The sequence below is a fragment of the Mesoplodon mirus genome (assembly GCF_964341445.2).
Source record: "Mesoplodon mirus genome assembly, chromosome: 19".
Lineage (NCBI taxonomy): Eukaryota > Metazoa > Chordata > Mammalia > Artiodactyla > Ziphiidae > Mesoplodon > Mesoplodon mirus.
In genome coordinates this window covers 24,799,166-24,821,402 of record NC_138995.1, presented here as the reverse complement: position 1 = coordinate 24,821,402, position 22,237 = coordinate 24,799,166, and positions in this window count along the sequence as shown.

Below are 22,237 nucleotides of genomic sequence, written 5' to 3'. Positions count from 1 at the left end.
AACTAAGAGTAGCCCCTGCTTGCCACAACTAGGAAAAGCCCACGTGCAGCAACAAAGACCCAAAGCAGCCAAAAATAAAACTTTTTTAAAATAAATAAATAGAATAAAACAAGTTGGTTATCTTTTAAATGTATGCAAATAATATTATGCTTCTGTGAACATTTTTCCAAGAGCCAAATGTTTACTCTCTGTTAGGATTTGTGGACACAAGTTGGTATTGAAATAACACTTGATCTATTTTTTTCTTCTTTCTACTCTTAATTCGGTTTGTATGAGTGTATGTGTGTATGCTAGTGTGTGATGGGCTCTTTACAGTCAGTTATATTTACTTATTTAAAAAGTATGTTCAATGATAACTTCTAAAATATGGTGAATTTCGCTTTTTACAATCCTCATACATTATGCATTTCTTTCATTGTTGCACAGATATTTTTGATATAAAGAAGAATCTAGAGATAATCATGGCACATTTTGCTATGTGTATTAGACATCTATCTTCAGCTTATTTTCAGATTTTCTCATTCATCTGCTCTCTCTTTGTCTCTCTCTCAGTACTCTGCACTCAAAACTGCACCTATGCTCCCTGATTAAAACTTCAGTGCATGGGATTTGGCCTCCTGAAAGGCTGCTAAATGGTTAGAGGCAGTAACCTAGAAGAGTACAAATTTTAGCATCTGTGGCATGAAACCCTCATGCAGTAGAAAGGAGAGAGAGCTCTCTAAGGTCCATTTTATAAGGGCATTAATCCTGTTCATGAGGACTTCACCCTCATGACCTAATTACCTCCCAGAGGTCCCACCTCCTAATACCATCACATTGGGGACTGGCATTTCGACATATAAAATTTCAGTTCATTGTGCCAAGCTAAGAGTCCATAGATTACGTGGTCCCCATAAGCCTTACACTAACAGCATGTATGGTGATGTTTTGGGTCCTTGAAATGTTTGGTTACTTCCCTTTCCCCGATGTATGGTTTTCCTGGAAAGGAACAGAAGTCTCTTGGGCAAGACTTGGGAAAATGTTATTTATGCTTGCTCTAGTTTCTTTTGGAGGTCTGGCCTCTCCTTTGAAAATGGATAAAGGGATCATGACTATATTGGGATTTATATCCCTCAGCCTCCCTATCATCCCAACTTGAATTCTTTTGACTGTATAGATTAAGCAGCACCCTTTTTGTATGCCTATCTATTTTGCCCCTATAAATGTGGTTTTGTATCCATTTCTCTGGCACTCTGTGGATCTGGTCCTTCTGGCTGCCTTTCAGACCTTCTTACACATTACAGTAATTTCACAACCTGGCTTCTGACAAGTGGTTGAGAGAAGATAGCTGGCCTCTATTTATTTTCAGTATTTTATCATCCCTATTAGCATAAATCATAGAAGTTCTATAATAACAATTACTATTCTCATCTTTGGTTTACAGAGGAATCCACCTTTGAGCTTCTCAATGATGCCAGCTACTCTTTCTAGTCTATTCCTTATCTCATTGGTGAAGTGCCTTCTATGACCTTAATTCGTTCATCTGATGGGATTCCTCACCTTATATAGCATATATATTTAGCATATCCATTTCTCTGACTTTTTTTTTTTAACTGTCACAGCATTTCTGGGCAATCACTTTCTGTAAGGGAACAAGAATCATTCTGGGAGCATTTTTAGTACCATCTTTCAGGGTCCTTGCCAGGGTGTTAAAACCTGTTTCATGAGGAAATCCTTCTATATTGATGACTCTCTTTTAACTGGAACAATTAGGATCTAGTCCCATATGTATTTTCCAGTCTCCAGGCAGCACATCTTGGATGGCCCTGAGGCATCAACAGGTCCTGCAGAAACAGAGCATCCCTGCCTGGGTTAGGTTGAGACTTAAGCTTAGTCATTTATCTTGTGGTCAAGAAGGATGGCAGGGTTTATCCTAAGGGAGTATATGCCATTTTGTAAGGCAGAATGTGCTTCATCATCTTCAAACAAAGGAAAAAACGTAGAGGCTTCAACAGTTACGGCTAAATTACATCTACAGATCCAGAAGGTCCTGGGAAACTGGATTTAAGATCTTTGAGTGTGTTGATTGCATTGAATTGCATATCCCTTTCCCAAGTCTCAGAGCTTCAGTTCTTCCTAATCAGCCCTCTGACTTTGGCAGAGTAGGCCTGCTATGATTGAGAATACAACCTTCTCTGGACCTATACTAATCTTATAATTAATTTTTATACCTGATTCTCAACTTTTCTGAGACTCTGGATACAGGAAAGAGTATATTTGTACTCAGCCAACAGGGACTTCTGGATTTCACACTTTGTCCTTTTGTTGATTTTTATCATCAGCTTCTCATTGCCCTTCTCCAATTAGTTCATTGCCCCCAGAAATTTTCTTCCAAATCCATAGCCCTTATGATTATTGTTTTCCTTCTACCTCTAAAAGTACCAATATACCAGTGTACCTACCACTGCATTGCATTATACTGGTGTCTCATTTTAACTTTGGTGATTGCTTTGACAATTTTACTGTTCCCACATTTCAGGGACTAACAGTGTTCCTTCTACTCACTAGCAATGATTAGGGGTCCTCATTGCCAGCCAGTGAACCAGTGAGCCATGTTCAGAGTATCACTTTAGACTCTGCTTCCTGGAACCATCTGCCAATATAAAAACAGGCTCTGAGATGAATATATGCATACAAAAATTTTATTGGTGATTGGTCTTAGCATCAACATCTGTAGTGGAGTGAAGGATTGTGTGGAAAGAAAAGTTTAACTGTGATGCCATTGCACAAAGGACCTCATCTGAGCCTATAGTGAGTTCTCAATCTGAGATGACCCTTCAGTGATATCCAAAATTGAGGAAAGCTTTCCGGGCCTTTATGTGCTTGTATTAATTAATCATTTGACAAGAGTTGCCTTTAGGAAAGAGGCATGGACTTGAGTGATGTGACTCTCTTTGACCAAGAGGAATTTCTGCAGAGGAATTCAGTCAAGATGTTGCAGTCATCAATAATCCCAGAAGACTGGGAGATTGAATGCTTTAGTATGGAAGGAGTAAATCTGAGCACTGCCTCACTTATCTATTATAAGAAATAAAATAGATTCATTAAAATGAGTTTTTAAATTAAAATCAATGTCATAAAATTGCTTGTTTTTGGTGGGCCACCATTTTTCTTCTAAGATGTCTAACAGCCTATGCAGAAACTATAATGATCAATGAGAAGATTAACATTAGCCATAAGAATAAACACAGACCAGTGGCCAGCTATCCTGCACATTCAGATCTGAGTGATTTCTTCTAAGTAAGACAATGTGCAATTAATAAAAAATATCTTCAATAACACCTTTATAATAGACTGCATTGAGTTTCATGTAAATGTAGTTATAATATCTCACAATAAGAGCCATTGGCCCAAACTGAGTGCCAAATCCATTAAAAGACATTAATCAGAATATACTATAAAGAGATCATGACTCTCAAATGAACTGGCTTTACTTAGTGATAGATTTTTTGCTACTTCAAACTGTGCATCCATCCAGCAAACTTCTGTAAATATTGTTTCTCTCAGGATAGCCTGCTTTTAAATACTCTATTACCTAGAAGAGCAGTATTTAAGAACTAAATTTCTGATGAGTTCCTATGTCAAGTCAAAGTAGGTGCATTTTATTTTTTAAGCAATGTAAACTTAGCTCTATCCATCACTATATAGAATGAAAAAGGAAATAAAAGTGTATGAGAACATAGATAAGTACAATACAGAGTGAGTTTACCTTAAATTTCACATGTAGCAAATACTTTCAAATTTATTGGGGTCAGAGAGAAGAGTGAGAAACTTCAATCTTTGTCAGCAACATTTCTGATACTGGAATTATCTCAGCCACAATATTTTAAAACTTGCAAAGACTTGTTTCATGTATTGGAACACAAGGAAGATATTTAATTATTTGAGAATAACAAATCATACATCACTTCACTGGTAAATTTAAGAATAATATCTATAAAATAGATTGTCATATTTCCCTTTTGCCTTTCCAAACAGAAAACTTATCTCTAAATATGCTATTTAGGAGAGGTATCCACATTTCCTTTAATTGTTGTAGGAATGTTTATATGTTTCTGATTTCTCTGATGCTGGTGCCAGATTAGGCTTTACCTAATTTTAAAAGTAGTTGAAAGAATGTCCACTTCTTACCAAGACAGAGTGGACTGTATTTGCTCTCCTACTTGAAAAAATTAAAACATATGCAAAGCACATGAAACAACCCTTCTCAAGAAATTGGGTATCAGGCTATGAAGGACAGTGATCCCTGAGATACAAGAGATGATCTAGGTAAGCTCTATAATTGTCCCAACTTACTGCATTGGGAGAGTTTCTAGGCCATGGAAAAGGGAGGGGAAATTCACGCAGAGCTTAATGGACTCCCTGAGTTGAGGAGGCATAATTGTGAGTACAGAGAGATCAAGGAGGCTAGAGTTGGCAGGACTATTAAAAAGGAACGGGCTGCATAAAACGAGAGCTCTGGATCATATGGTAACTCTAGTTTTTTAAGGAAGTTCCATTCTGTTCTCTATAGTGGCTGCACCAATTTACATTTTCACCAACAGTGAGGGAGGGTTCCTTTTCCTCCATACCCTCTCCAGCATTTATTATTTGTAGACTTTTTGCTGATGGCAGTTCTGACCAATGTGAGGTGATATACCTCATTGTATTGATAGTTTTGATTTGCATTTCTCTAATAATTAGCTATGTGGAGCATCTTTTCATGTGTCTGTTGGCCATCTGTATGTCTTCTTTGGAGAAATGTCTATTTAGGATTTTTGCCCATTTTTTTTATTGGGTTTGCTTTTTGATATTGAGCTGCATGAGCTGTTGGTAAATTTTGGAGACTAATCCCTTGTCGGTCACATCATTTGCAAATATTTTCTCCCATTCTCTGGGTTCTCTTTTTGTTTTGTTCATGGTTTCCTTTGCTGTGCAAAAGGTTTTAAATTTAATTAGGTTCTATTTGTTTATTTTTGCTTTTGTTTCCATTACTCTAGGACACAGATCCAAAAAACTGCTGCAATTTATGTCAAAGAGTGTTCTGCTTATGTTTTCCTTTGGGAGTTTTAGAGTATTCGGTCTTACATTTAGACCTTTAATCCATTTTGAGTTTATTTTTGTATATGGTGTTAGAGAATGTTCTAATTTCATTCTTTTACATGTAGCTGTCTAGTTTTCCCAGCACCACTTATTGAAGAGACTGTCTTTTCTCAATTGTATATTCTTGCCTCGTTTGTCATAGAATAATTGACCAAAAGTGCATAGATGTATTTCTGGGCTTTCTATCCTGTTCCATTTATCTATGTTTCTGGTTTTGTGCCAGTTTTGATTACTGTAGCTTTGTAGTATAGTCTGAAGTCAGGGAGCGTGATTCCTTTAGCTCCATTCTTCTTTCTCAAGATCTGAGAAATCTTTGGCTATTTGGGGTCTTTTGTGTTTCCATACAAATTTAAATTTTTTTGGTTCCAGTTCTGTGAAAAATGCCAGTGGTAATTTGATAGGGATTGCATTTTATGATCTTTGTCTACTTGATTGAGAGAAAATTTTGCAAAACATATATCTGATAAAGGACTTATTTCCAGAACATATAAAAGAATTTCAAAATTCAGTAATAAGGAAACAAATCAGGTAAAAAAAAAAAAGGTAAAATATTTGAACACTTTACCAAATATATGTAGATAGCACATAAGCACCTGAAAAGATGCTTAACATCATTCATTAGGAAAATAAAACTTAAGATCATAATGAGACAAACCTATAAGAATGACTGAAAGTAAACCTGACTGCACATGGTGTTGGTGAGGTTGCAGAGAATCTGGAACTCTCATACATTACTAGTGGGAATGTAAATTAGTGGGACCACTTTAGAAAACATCTTAGTAGTTTCTTAAAAAGTAAAACATATGCCTATCATATGATCCAGCCATTCCACTCCTAGGTATTTACCTAAAAGAAATTAAAGAAGATGTCTCTACAAAAACTAGTACAAGAATGATCATAGCTTTATTTGTAACAGCCAAAAATTAAAAACAGCCCAAAGTGTCTATTAACAGGTGAACAGACTGAATATGTTTGGTATATCTATTCAATACTCAGCAATAAAAAGAATGGACTCTTGATACATGCTCCAGTATGGGTGGATCTTGAAATAAGTATTCCAGTTGAGGAAGCTAGACCAATAAGTGCACACACAGGATTGCTCTATTTATATACAATTCTAGAGAGTTGGAAACCAATATACCATGATGGAAAACAAATGAGTGGGAGGGATGACAGAGATGTGAGTGAGCTGAGGTGAGAGGGAGGAATTACAAAGAGCCATCAGCAAACTTTTGGAGTGATGGAAATGTTCATTATCTGGATTTGGTGATGGTTTCATGAGCAAAACTTATTGTATTCCTTAAATGTGTACACCTTATTACATATCAATTACACCTCAAAAACATGTTTACAAATAAAAAAGGAAGATGCACATGAAAACAAAATTGAGCAAAACCAATTTTCTAGAAAAAAAGTAATTGTGGTAGTTACAATGAAGACAATTTAATTATCAGTTAATCACATAGACACACACTTTTGTACAGGTTTATAATAGGAAGTGCAAATACTGTTAAATTGCTATCTTTTGGTTTTTTTCCAGCTTTTTTGAGGTAAAATTGACAAAATTGTATACATTTAAAGTGTACAATATGATGATTTGATATATGTACACATTGTGAAGTGATTACCACAATTCTATTTTCTGTCTTCATAGATCAAAGGAAACTGAAGGCAGAAGAAAATTAGGGTGATGCAACCAGAGAAATTACAAAATAAATAAATAAAAATAAAACAAGCATGGGCCTCCCTGGTGGCGCAGTGGTTGAGAGTCCGCCTGCCGATGCAGGGGATACAGGTTCGTGCCCCGGTCTGGGAGGACCCCATATGCCGCGGAGCGGCTGGGCCCGTGAGCCATGGCCGCTGGGCCTGCGCGTCCAGAGCCTGTGCTCCGCAACGGGAGAGGCCACAACAGTGAGAGGCCCGCATACCGCAAAAAAAAAAAATAAATAAATAAATAAATAAATAAATAAAACAAGCTTAATTTTAAGTGCTTTTCCCTTTGTTCTTCCTAGTCATATTGAGAAGGGAAATGGTCTTCCAATTTTCACTATTATAAGTTCTTTCTGTATGTTTGCTCTTTGTCAGGTTTTTTAAAAATCATTTTTACCAAAAGTTTTCCTAAGGAAATTGCAACAGAAAACAACAACAAAAACAACAACATAAAAACGCTTTTTACTGTGATGTTTACTTGAGGCCTTTAAGCTCTGGTTCACCAATAAATGGGAGCACTTTCCTGAGGCAGAAAATACAATAACAGGAAAAATTGTTTCTGAATTAATAATAAGATGAAAGGAAATATATATATCTAAAATTCACCTTGAAAAAGTATAAACTGGAAATGCCAGATTTGTGTTTCTCTTATGCTAATTGACATTTCTGTCTTGATATCTGTAAATATCTACATCTGCAGCATCAACATATACAAACTTGATCTCATTCTTTTCCCTCCATTAATATCTTTATTAATGTCTCCATTAATATCTTTATTCACTTAAGCAACTAATGAAGTAAATATTTAGCTCATTTTTACTCTTCCTACTTCCTCATTGATGTAAAAATGATTCTGTCTTTTAAACATCTCTAATGGATATATTAAACTTATAGAAAGTACTCAAAATATAACTTTATTTTTGTATTCTACTGTCCCTTTAAAATGTACTCAGTACAGGAAATTAAATTTTTCCTCTGTTATTGCATGATAACTCCTGCAGACTCCATCATTTCTCTGTTCACTTTAGATAATAAAATGTCCTATGTTCAATTTTTGCTGTAAAAGTCTTGATTCAGAAGTCATCCAGTCCTATACTGATTAACATTTTAATCTTCTATAAAGGTAAAGACATTTCCCACCTCTCTAATGAGGACCGGCTTCAAGTTGCTACTCCCATTAGACGAAAGCATATAGCAGAGGAGGCCTTTTTCTCACTTACTTTCTCTCTCACTAGCTCACTAATATCAATGACCTCTCCAGTGCTGGCAGATGTAGGAACAAAAAACAAAAACAAAACACAGACACACACACACACAAAAGGAAAATGGCCCTGCTGACGATACCATTTGTATTAGATCATACATTGTTATGCATAATACTTTTCAGAAACTCTCTGATCTACAGAATAACATCTTTATATTAGTATATAACTTTTTTTCATAATCTGTTGCATTTCCAACATCTTTTCTATATGTGTCTTGAAGTTGAACTACATGAAACTACCAACAGCCTGAGTTCTTACCATACTCCCCCACTAACCAGCTATGTGATTTTAGAAAAGTTACCTAATGTATCTGTGCCTTAATTTTCTCATTGTGAACAGGTTGGGAATACATTGGGATCATATATTTGATACATAGAGTTTTGAAGAAGAGTAAATAATTGCTACTACCACTCACATAATAATGATGATGATGGTGATGATGGTTGCAAATATTCTGTAAATAATGGTAGTGCCAGACACCATTCTAAGCATTTTATATGTCTTTAAACAAACTTCCCCAGTTATTCAATTGTCTCTCATATCCTGCTGGTTTTCACAGGTTGTATACTCTCTATGAAGTGATTTTTCTGTTCTTATCTACCTGGAGGATTCCAATACATCCTTCACAACTCAACCATCTCATTCTGTGAAGCTTTGCCTGATGCCTTGTGGGGCACAGTGAGAAGCCACTTTCTTGATCCCATCACATTCTGTTTCTTCATCTTTTTTTCTCTTCATGTTGTGTTGAAGGCTACTTTGTTCAAGAAATATACTGTGTGCTTCTCAGAGACAGAGATGTTCTTTTTCTCACCTCTGTCTTCAGTGCCTAGTTGAGTGCTTAGCACAGAATAGATAATCAATAATGTTGTATTCATAAATAATGAACTGCATTAATACATAACTGATATAAAGCCCACAGTTCAGCGAATGTTGTAAACATTTCTTGAATTTAATTTTTGTTGAAATCAAAAGAAAGACAAAAGAAAGGTCAATTTTATTTAACTCCTCTAAGTTATATGTGAGAAAAGTTGTTAGTTTCTATCTCTGTCTCTCTCATATATAGAGAGATAATGGCCATTCTGTATAATGACCAAGTGTACATGTAATAGTTTTTATTCATTTTGATACAAGATTAAACTTACATGGACCAAAACTTTGTGGTGCCTTAGATGACAGTTTCATGGTCTATAGTGTTTCCATCCTCTAAAACATGTCTAGGTATTGGCAAAGGAATTTCAAGAGCTGCTCAAACATTGCAGCAGGAGTGTATATTGGTTTAAAAAAAAAATTCAGAAGTCAACTTGGACGTATTAAAATTTTAAAATGTGTTTACCCACTTCCTAGCCAATTTCATTTCTAGGATCCACACTACAGAAAGAGTTGTACTAGCACATAGCACATAAGGATATATTTGTAAATATGCCTATGAAAGCGTTGCTTGACAAAACTGAGACAACCTAAATGTATGTTAGATCAGAAATTGTTTTGTCGAAGACTCCTTTTTTGTTGTTTCATTTACTTATCTCACCCTAGGAAATAATAGCCTGTACAAGCTCTTACTTCAGTGACAAAAAATGTTTAGAAAATAAACCCAAGGATAAACATGCCAAGAAAAGAAAGTTTCTCAATGAGATCCTGAGTAGGACTGTTGTAATTCTCATATTCTTATGCAATTCCAGAGCAAGATCCCTGATGAGCAGGAGGCAGCCCAACACATCACATTTTATTGCATAAAATAATATCAAGAGTGAAACAATCTGAAAATTCAAAGATACTACACTAAGAATTGCAGGGGTATGAGGGGAGTGTGAGGGAGGGAGAGAGAGACAAAGACAGAAAGAGAAAAAGGAGCAAAAGAAAGAGTTTCCCCCCTAACGTCAAAAACTCTATCCTCCATTTCTTTGTCTAATTAGTATTACGTATCCATGGTCCACAATTGGTATCCTTCTTCTTAAGAGAAGAACAAGGTAGAGGAGATAGTGAAGGTGAATCTGAATTCCTGGCTGAGTCCCCCAACTTGTCATTCATTATCAGCTGAGTCCCTGAGGTTCAGACTGCTTTCAGATCATTCTTGGTACTGAAAAGATATATATTTTTAAAAGTTTGTAATGGAAAAATAAACATACATAAGAAATAAAGTATTTAAATTCTACTTAATCTCTACTCCCCACCATAAAATTCTCTTACCATCTCACTTCAATCACTCTTCACTCCGAGAATGTTCTGTAGGTGTGGACGCTACTGGAATTTAGGACTTGAATCTCGACAACCAATGGCCAACAGAATAAAATTAATTCTACAATAAGTAAGCCCTCTTGTATTTATCATTTTTACTTTGTTTACTTTAAAAACTATAAACGAGGGACACCATTCACTAGCAAAGAGATATCTGGAAATAATCCATACATGTGGAAGGCTGGATGTGAAAAAGTAAGGATGATTCAAGGAAACCTCTATTACATAAATAATATAATTGATCTAGGAAGAAGAATATCTTTTAAGTCATTATATTTTATCACCAAAATCTATATTGTTGTAAAAATTATTGCAATCAGCGGTAATTTTTCTTTTTTTCTGTGGTGCACTCCAAATTTATGTTATTCTCACTGCTTAAGAAATGTTAGATTAATTTAGTTACCCTTTACCTTAGTAAGCTTGACCAAAATCCACATTAAAATTAGAAAGAAATATAAATTTATAGTAGTTACTTTGGATCGTGACGTATATAGAAATCAGAACACATCTTTAAATATTCTAAGTTTTTTAATAGCTTAGTTATTTACAGCGTAATCTGGTAAATTCAGCTAAATTATGTCTTTCTTGAAGTTTTACTTGCAAGTTTATGAATTTCATCAAGAAGAAAAAACCAAAAGAGTGAGTAAGGTGTTTCATGATGTAAAAAAAAACCAAAATCAATTGCATAAATATAATTGGGGAATGTATTATGTGCAACAAACTGTTCTAACTTCCGCAGTTAATCTCTGATGAAATTAATATCGTCTCCAGATTTAAACCAAGTTAATATTCTGTCTGTGTCATGTTTAAAGTACAGTATTGTCTGTCCAATATAGTGAAGCTAATCTGGATGCTATATTTGGAGACAAATAATAGAAAAGAGTAGACATCACTGTAGGAGAGTTAAGTTCAAATTTCAGGTCTATCATTTGCTTACTGTGTGATACAAAATGATCCATAATTCTAATTCTAAAATCCCACCACATTTTCTTGAGAGCTTCACTGAGAATGACACATGCTTAAATAGTATTTGCTTGGTTATTAAACATCTAAATCCAAAATAAGTTTCTTAAAACATTCTATTAGAATTTACATCCCATTCCTCATCATTCTTCATGCACTTCCAGAATAAAACCTATGGTAAAATATACAAAATGTGAAACACATAGATGTATGTGATGTTATAAAATAGATTAATAATTTTAAGATGTAGTATATTGGTTTGGGGTTATTTGGAATGAGTTTGTTTTCTCCTTAGGGGGAAAAAAATGTAAGCTCCAGAAACAAAATGAACTGGACCATCTCTGTCAATTTGACAAAAAACTATGGTGACAGACTTTAAAAATCTATTTTACTTTTAGCCAACCCTGAAATCAAAGCACTTACTTTTGATCATTCTCCTTTAAATTAAGTTTGCTGTCAGAAAGATCTAAAACTCAAAAACAATTTAGCATTTTATGTGTTCTCTTTAGTGTTTCTGATAATTCTTGCTTGCTATTTGATAAATAATAAGTCAATTTTCTCTTGAATAACCTAGAGTTAATTCTGCAAATCAATTAGATTGAAATATTGTTTTGAATTGTGCAATTTAATTGATTTATAAACATCTTTAACATCTTCTTATGCACTTCTTTTCCTGAACATTTTGTTGTATTTAGAGTTTTGAGATTTTTTGATAATTTTATGATGATATTAAATATCATACTCTTTGTCATGTTAGAAACAGATATTTAAATACTTTATAGATTTCCCCCAAACAAAATAAGTTTCATCCCCTTGAGTACTTTGTTAGATATTGAGACCTCCATATTGAGAGATATGCATGTTTGTGTGTGTGTGTGTGTATGTGTGTGTATTAATATAAGTGTATCATTTGTACTGTGGCAAGGTTGGAGCTGGAGTAAGTATAATAATCCTACATTTCTACCTTAAAAATTTCTGTTTCTCAGAAAACTGCACACGTACACACACAACAGGAAATCTATTAACTAATGTCTGCATAGGTACAAATTTTGACATTGCATGGCTTAAAAAAATCTCATTTTAAAAATATATCACTAGCATACAGTATGTGTTTTTCTCTTTCTGACTTACTTCACTCTGTATGACAGACTCTAGGTCCATCCACCTCACTACAAATAACTCAATTTCATTTCATGGCTGAGTAATCCATTGTATATATGTGCCACATCTTTATCCACACGTATATATGGAATCTAAAAAAAAAAACAAAAGGTCATGAAGAACCTAGGGGCAGGATGGGAATAAAGACGCAGACCTACTAGAGAATGGACTTGAGGACACGAGGAGGGGGAAGGGTAAGCTGGGACAAAGTGAGAGAGTGGCATGGACATATATACACTACCAAACGTAAAATAGATAGCTAGTGGGAAGCAGCCGCATAGCACAGGGAGATCAGCTCAGTGCTTTGTGACCACCTAGAGGGGTGGGGTAGGGAGGGTAGGAGGGAGGGAGACCAAGAGGGAAGAGATATGGGGATATATGTATATGTATGGCTGATTCACTTTGTTATAAAGCAGAAACTAACACACCATTATAAAGCAATTATACTCCAAAAAAACTTATTTTTTTAAATTAAAAAAGTATACCACTGCATCTATAGCTATATCTATATTTAACTTTTAGAGTATGTTAGAATTATTTTGTAATCTGTTTCTGAAAAACTATGGTCTTCGAGAGTCTTGATCAGCAGTTTCCCATCTGGTGACACGATGATGGTATCACTAATAGAAATAAAAACAGGCATACCTTGTTTTATTGCAGTTTGCTCTGTTGCACCTCACAGATCCTTCATTTTTTTACAAATTGAAAGTTTGTGGCAACCCTGTGTTGAGCAAGTCTGTTGGCACCATTTTGTCAAAAGCATTTGCTCACTTCACTTGTCTGTGTCACATTCTGGTAATTCTCATATTTCAAAACTTTTTCACTATTATTACATTTGCTGTCGTGATTTGTGATCAGTGACTTTGATGTTACTATTGTAATTGCTTTTGGGTACCATGAACCATGCCCATATAAGAAAAAACTTAATCAATAAATGTTATGTGTGTTGTGACTGCTGCACCAACCAGTCATTCCCCTATCTCTCTCCCTCTTCTTGGGCCTCCCTATTCCCTGAGATGCAACAGTATTGAAATTAAACCAGTTAATAATCCTAATAATGGTCTCTAAGTGTTCAAGTAAAAGGAAGAGTCACATGTCTCTCACTTTAAATTAAAAACTAGGAAAAAAATCAAAAGCTAGAAATGATTGATCTTAGTGAGGAAAGCAAATTGAAAGCTGAGATAGGCTGAAAGCTAAGCTTCTTGTGCTGGTTAACCAAGTTGGGAATGCAAAGGAAAAGTTCTTGAAGGAAGTTAAAAGTGCTACTCCAGTAAACACAGAAGTGATAAGAAAGTGAAACAGCCTTATTGTTGATATGGGGAAGTTTTAATCTTCTAAATAGAAGATTAAACCAGCCACAATGTTCCCTTCAGCCAAAGCCTAATCCAGAGCAAGGCCCCAACTCTCTTCAGTTCTGTGAAGGCTAAGAAAGGTGAGGAAGCTGCAGAAGAAAAGTTTGAAGCTAGCTGAGCTTGGTTCATGAGGTTTAAGGAAAGAAGCCATCTCCATAACATAAGAGTGCAAGGTGAAGCAGCAAGTGCTGATGTAGAAGCTACAGCAAGTTATCCAGAAGATCTAGCTGAGATTAATGAAGGTGGCTACCTAAACAAGAGTTTGTCAGTGTTCAGCCTTTTATTGGAAGAAGATGCCATCTAGGACTTTCATACCTAGAGAGAAGTCAATGCCTGGCTTCAAAGCTTCAAAGGACAGACTGACTCTTTTATTAGAAGCTAATGCTTGGTGACTTTGGTGACTTTAAGTTGAAACCAATGCTCATTTACCATTCTGAAAATCCTAGGGCCCTTAAGAATTATGCTAAACCCACCCTGTCTGTGTTCTGTAAATGGAACAACAAAGCCTGGATGACAGCACATCTGTTTGCAATATGGTTTACTGAATATTTTAAGGCCACTGTAGAGACCTACTGCTCAGAAAAAAAGATTCCTTTTAGAGTATTACTGCTCACTGACAATGCGTCTGGTCACCCAAGAGCTCTGATGGAGATGTACAATGAGATTAATGTTGTTTTAATGCTGCTAACAGAGCATTCATTCTGCAGCCCATGGATCAAGGAGTAACTTCAACTTTCAAGTCTTGTTATTTCAGAAACAGAAATGTATTTTGTAAGGCTGCAGCTGTCATAGATAATAATTCCTCTGATGGATCTAAGCGAGTAAGCTGAAACCCTTCTGGAATTCATGAGGATTCACCATTCTAGATGCCATTAAGAACATTCATGATTCTTGAGAAGAGGCCAAAATTTTATTTCAACCCTCATGGATGACTTTGAGGGGAGGGGTTCAAGACGTAAGTGGAGAAAGTAACAGCAAATGTGGTGGAAATAGTGAGAGAGCTAGAATTAGAAGTGGAGCCTGAAGATGTGACTGAATTGCTGCAATCTCATGGTAAAACTTGAACAGATGAGGAGTTGCCTCTTTTGCATAAGCAAAGAAAGTAATTTCTTGAGATGGAATCTACTACTGGTGAAGATGCTGTGAAGATTGTTGAAACAACAACAAAATATTCAGAATATTGAATAAACTTCATTGGTAAAGCAGAGGCAGGGTTTGAGAGGATTGACTCCAATTTCTTTTAAAAGCTCTACTGTGGGTAAAATGCTATCAAACAGCATTGGATGCTACAGAGAAATCGCTTGTGAAAGGAAGAGTCAATTGATGAGGCAAACTTTAATGTTGTCTTTTTTTTTTTTTTTTTTTTTTTTTTTGCTGTATGCGGGCCTCTCACTGCTGTGGCCTCTCCCGTTGCGGAGCACAGGCTCCGGACACACAGGCTCAGCGGCCATGGCTCGCGGGCCCAGCCGCTCCGCGGCATGTGGGATCCTCCGGGATCGGGGCACGAACCCGTGTCCCCTGCATCGGCAGGCGGACTCTCAACCACTGCGCCACCAGGGAAGCCCCAATGTTGTCTTATTTTTAATAAATTGCTATGGCCACCTCAGCTTTAGCAACCAGCACCCTGATCAGTCAGCAGCCCTCAACATCGAGGAAAGACCCTCCACCAACAAAAAAATTATGACCCACTGAAGGCTTAGATAATGGTTAGCAATTTTTGGCAATAAAGTTTTTTTAAATTAAGGTATGTACATTTTTTAGACATGATGGTATTGCACACTTAATAGACTATGGTGTAATGTGAGCATAATTTTATATACACTGGGAAACCAAACAAAAATATATGACCAGTCAACTGAACCTAGTAACCAGTCTTCCTTTCATCTATATCAACTGAACCCGGATTGTATTTAGGGGAGCACATTTGCTAGCTGAAAAGGTCCCTAGTTTCCCTTGCAGATAAGGTTGATCATGTGGCCTAATTCTAGCCAGAGTGATGCACGAGAAAGTCATATGGTAGGGGTTAAGTAAAGCTCTTTAAAGGAACACACTCCATTGGCATGATACTTTTTGCCTTGCATCTCTGTCCTTCATTGGTGCTATAACATAAATATGTTGGTTTCTCCCATATGGTCACAAGGTGATGGCTTCAGTATCTAGTTCTATATTCGTGAGCCATTGAATCAACAACACAGCTGCTTAACTCAAGAATTCCTATTACCTGAGAAAACAAAATTCTCCTTTATTAAGCCAATGGAAACTGTTGTGTTTTTTTTAATGTCATGCAAAATTCCAAATAACTTCAGAAACACAGGAAGTTGTGCATATGGTCCTAGATTTTGAGTATATTGAAAATATTTTACAGACACAACAACACTCAAGTCCAAGAGAAGGAGTAAGAAAATTATCATAAGCCATTCTGTAACATAAAATTACATGTTTCAAAAGTTCCACCATCAAATGTAGGTATTGAGAAAAAATTACAATAGAGAAGAAACAAGGATAAATTATATTATACTTCATTACAGTTCTGTTTGTCTAGCCACACTTGGGACTAGCACACAAAGAATGGTCAACACCACCAAGTTCTGCCAAATTAGAAGGTAAACTTCTAACATAATAGCACTTAATGAATGTGACAGACATTCATAGCATTGCATTTGGAATTTTACAGTACGGACAATAAAGGAAAAAAGGTTTTATTCAACAGGTTTTTTTTTCAAATGATTCTAATATGCTTGGTAAGATGCTTAGAATTTGAGCTAATATTTTTTTTCCAAATTCCTTCAGAGTCATTATAAACTGTATATCATGTTAGTATAATCACAGAAAAATTTCTTTCTAAGATTTTGAAAGACCTTGTAGGACAGATAACTGGAATCTAGTCCTGCCTGTTCAAGAATTAGATGGCTGATTTGGAGCCAGTTGTTTACCCTTTCTGAGCTTTGTTTTCCTTATATTTAAAATGAGGGACTTCCCTGGTGGCTCAGTGGTTAAGAATCTGCCTGCCAATGCAGGGGATATGGGTTCGATCCCTGGTCCGGGAAGATCCCACATGCCACGGAGCAACTAAGCCCATGTGCCACAACTACTGAGCCTGTGCTCTAGAGCCTGCGAGCCAAAAGTACCATGCGCCTAGAGCCCATGCTCCGTAACAAGAGAAGCCACCACAATGAGAAGCTCGCACACGTCAACGAAGAGTAGCCCCCGCTCGCCGCAACTAGAGAAAGCCCGCGTGCAGCAACGAAGACCCAACGCAGCCAAAAATAAAAATAAATTAAAAATAAATAAATAAAATTAAGTGAAAATAATAATACCAAATTCGCAAGATTGCATTAAGATGAAATGGTTTCATATATGTTATTATCAGAATGAATTTCCAAATGAATGCATAGAACAGTGAGGTAAAGGAGAGTTAATTTCTACTAAGCACTAAGAACCCCAAATACATTATTAAACCTCTTCCAAACACTTTACCAAGACCATCCCATCCTCCAAACATCTAGAATTCTGATTTATTAATATTGAAAAAGTAAACCTCAGAGGATTCCTACTAGGAAAATTATAAGAGCAAACTCTTTCATATGTAGGATCACTGATTTGTTGTCATTTCTGTTTTCTAACTTGCTCAGCTGATTTTTATATGTTTTAGAAATATTTAACTAAATTAATTGTTTGGTTATGGTGGATTTTGTGATTGCTGATAATTAGGGTATGAAGTTGTTTGTCTCCTCTTTTTCCTTCTCCTATTCCTCTTCCTTTCTGTCTTATTTTACAATACGATTTGAGACATGTAGTTATCATTTAGTCTGGAAAATGAGAATTAGAAGTTTAAGCATTTAGTAATTTTAAAACTCAGTTTTAGGAAGATAAATACAGTATGCAGGAATTCTACAAAAGATCTATCTTGTACTTTTAAAAATATCAATGCCACGATGAACAAACAACCAAGTGAAAACACAGGGCTCTTATTCCAGATTAAAAGAGTCTAAAGAGATACAAGGACCAAATGTAACGTATGATAGTTGGTAGGATGTTGGATTAAAAGACTAAAATAGATATTTTGGAATCAGTTGTAGAAAGTGAAATGTAATCTATTAATTAGACTATGGAATTATTGTTAATTTTTTAGATGTGATCATGGCATTATGGTTCTGTATGAGAATGTCCTTATCTTGGGAGATGCATGTTGAAGTATTTAAGAATGAATTTTCTTAAATTCACATGTGATGACATCAACTTAATTTCAAGTTGTTCAGAAAAAGATAGTTAGGCACACATAGAAATAAACAGAATGTGGCAGGATATGAATATTTAGAGGATCTACATAGGTTTATATGGGTCGTCATTTTATTCTTCCTTCCATTTTTTTTTTTTAATTAAGAGTTTGGAGGAAAATATATATGCCTCTCTCACCCTCATATACATATATACTTCTCCCCACCCTCTACAAAAAAGAAAGTTTTCAGCCTTTGTTTTTCTTTCCTGGGGCTTCCAGAACAAACTACCACTACAAACTTGGTGGCTTAAAACAACACAAATGCATTCTCTCATATCTGTAGAGACTAGAAGTCCAAAATCAGTATGTTGGGAGAGTCACTCTCCTGTGAAATCTCTAGAGGATAAAAAGTCTTCCCTGGTCTCTTCCTAGTTTCTAGTGGCTCCTAGCAACCCTTGGTCTTCCTTTGCTTGTACAAAGAGGCTTCACTTCAGTCCCTTTATGTGTGTGGTATCTCTGTGTATCTGTCCTTTTTTTTTTCTTTTCTTTAATTTTATTTATTTATTTATTTTTTATACAGCAGGTTCTTATTAGTTATCTATTTTATACATATTAGTGTATATATGTCAATCCCAATCTCCCAATTCATCACATCACCACCACCACCCCCAACCCCGCCATTTTCCCCCCTCGGTGTCCATACATTTGTTCTCTACATCTGTGTCTCTGTTTGTGCCTTGCAAACCGGTTCATCACTAATTATTAGAGAAATGCAGATTAAAACTACAATGAGGTATCACCTCACACTGGGTAGAATGGGCATCATCAGAAAATCTACAAACAACAAATGCTGGAGAGGGTGTGGAGAAAAGGGAACCCTTTTGCACTGTTGGTGGGAATGTGAATTGATACAGCCACTATGGAGAACGGTATGGAGGTTCCTTAAAAAAACTAAAAATAGAATTACCATATGACCCTGCAATCCCACTACTGGGCATATACCCAGAGAAAACCATAATTCAAAAGGACACATGCACCCCATTGTTCATTGCAGCACCATTTACAATAGCCAGGACATGGAGACAACCTAAATGTCCATCAATAGAGGAATGGATCAAGAAGATGTGGTACATATATACAATGGAATATTATTCAGCCATAAAAAGGAATGAAATTGGGTCATTTTTAGAAACTGTCATACAGAGTGAAGTAAGTCAGAAAGAGAAAAACATGAACTGGTTTGTCCTATTTTTTATACGGAAACCAGTGACTGGATTTAGTGCCTGCCCTAATCTGGTATGACCTCATCTTAACTAGTTACATCCCTAAAGACCTTATTTCCAAGTAAATTTACATTCTCAGGTTCTGAGTAGGCATGGGTTTTGAAGGATACTATTCAACCCACTATACCCTCCTATTTCTAATTCCCAAGTCAAAGGTCTTCCCAAAGTGTATAACAACCATTGTTCTCCCTTCTTTATTTCAAACTAAACATAGTATTAACCTACTTCATCAACTAGAATTACCATCTAACAAGCACCATGCTGTTCAGCCCTGTCAGGTATGTATGAGAATCCTTGGGCCAGGACATCAATATCCCAGCCTCTGAAGCCCCACTGACTATGCCATCACAGGTGCCTAGCAGCGTACTAGGTGACCTCAGGCACCAAATCCTAGATGCATTCATCTTCTATATTGACGTAGGTGACGATTTCATTTTCTCACCCAAAAGTATTTCATTTTTTCCTCCCCCTCCGACCTATCTTATATTCTCTCACCTGTTTCTTCCTTTGTTTTTTTTAATTATCTCTCATGTAGTCACACAGGTCAACTAGGAGCTACTATGGCTACTTTGATTTTGTGCCTGAAGTGTACAATGAAAATAATTTTATATCACATTCCTATGTTATAAAGATGTTTGGGTACCAGTAATAAGACTAGCTTACATTATTGAATCTGTATTCTTTTTTTTTTTTAACATCTTTATTGGAGTATAATTGCTTTACAATGGTGTGTTAGTTTCTGCTTTATAACAAAGTGAATCAGTTATACATATACATATGTTCCCATATATCTCCCCTCTTGCGTCTCCCTCCCTCCCACCCTCCCTATCTCACCCCTCTAGGTGGTCACAAAGCACCGAGCTGATCTCCCTGTGCTATGCGGCTGCTTCCCACTAGCTATCTGTTTTACGTTTGGTAGTGTATATATGTCCATGCCACTCTCTCACTTTGTCACAGCTTACCCTTCCCCCTCCCCACATCCTCAAGTCCATTCTCTAGTAGGTCTGTGTCTTTATTGAATCTGTATTCTGTGGTAAGTATTATGGCCCAGGCAGTGTGGGTGCTTTACATGAATAATGTTAAGAATATCTTCCTATAACTCTACAATTTAGGTAGTACTGTTATCACCTGTTATAAATATGGAGAAACTGAATTAAATACTTTTTTCAAGACCACATATCTAGTAAATTGCCAGACTGATGTATGAAACCAGGCAGTATGTGCAAAAATACTCTTAACCCACAAGACATTCTTCTCCTGAAATTCAAATCAGGAGGTCCACATGTTTACTAGGAACTGTTCTACATCTGCTTGAGTACAATATAGTATCAGGTTCTGTCTTGAGAAGGGGACGCAGAAGTTAATATGTCTAGGTGTCACCCTCTTTCTTCCAGGGCACCTGGAGAATGATGGCTATAAAATCTCTGTGGTGTCTTACTCATAGTTTTTTGTTTTGTTTTATTTTGCTTTTTTTTTTATGTAAGTCATCTATAGGTCAGAGGTATGCCTTCATAGTCTCTGTTTGATCTGCAACAGCCAAGTCCCAGGTCGAAGCCTGAGTTGTAAAAAAGTCAACAATAAAGCTGTTCTTTGTCCCTGTTCTTAGCTTCAGAAATAGACTTACTAGTCCATGTTTCTCCCCTTGGCTAAAGAGCAGTGATTTCTGGTCATGTAGAAAACTTGCCATGTTATTTCAAATTCCCAGTCAGTTGCATACTCAAGGGTCACTTATATATCCAACATTTCTTGCAGCATTTACATGGTGGTCTTTGTCCATATCTTGGCTTGTGCACATTCTGCCAGTAAAGACAGAGCCCCTACCATCTTTCTTGAGCAAGTGGCTTTATGCCATGACCCAAGGTTGAGCTGCTACGAGTACTAATCCATATCTCTTTTTACACATGCACAGTTTGAGCTTTACCAGAACTTATTCCTTCTGTTGGTGGATTACCCTCCCAGAGAGCCACAATTAACTGGGAGAAACACAAACATTGACCAAACCCTTTCTTGAGGGTGTTTCTTCATATTATTTGCAAATTGTGGTTTCTGTCTGGCCTAGGAAGCAAGACACGATCTCTTCTTCTAGTACTTTTAATTAGTAGTTGCTAACTCTTTCTGGTTGGTCAAAGATACAAAGCAAACTGGAGCTCGGTACATGCCCCAAATAAGTTAGAATGATAGATTTATCCTCCGGTCTCTCTTCAGTCACTGCTGGTTGTCATTGTCCAGATTCCTTCCCCATTTCTTTTTGAATGATTTCATTATTTCCTGAGGCTTCATCTATTATGCCTATGTAGATACTTCCCAAAGTTACTCTCTATCATTATTCCTTCTTCAGGATTCCAGACTTGCATCTTTGTACTTATTGTCACTTCTAATCCATTCCATTCAAATGTAAAACCTATCCTCCCTTTGCAACCTGCAACCACCCTTTACTTTTAAGTTAATGATTTTTTTATTAATGAGTTAATGATTTCCTCATTTCCTTTTGCTAATAAAATTGAAATTTGTAATGTTCTCCAAAATGATACCATTTATAAATTCTATCAAGCTAATCTGCCCATAACATGAATCAGCTCAGTAACATTTTCTCTTCATCCTTGTCTCCATCTGTTCCATCACTGTTGCTCTTCCCAATAAACTATCTGGCCCCAAGTCCTTATCTCAGGCTCTGCTTGTGGAGGAAGTCTAAGCAAGATACCACATGTCTTGATTTACTAGAGACATTCCCAATGTATATCTATTAGAAATAGTTATAAATAGCACTTTCATTCACGCTTTAAATTTTCCTTGTTTGGGCCCTAAATGGTCCAACGATGCTTGCCCTACTTTGAACGTATACAAATAATACATATTTGCAGGCGCTTCCCCAGACTTAAGGAATAAAAATATTTATGGGTGGGTCTGGGAGTATGCATGTTTAGCAGG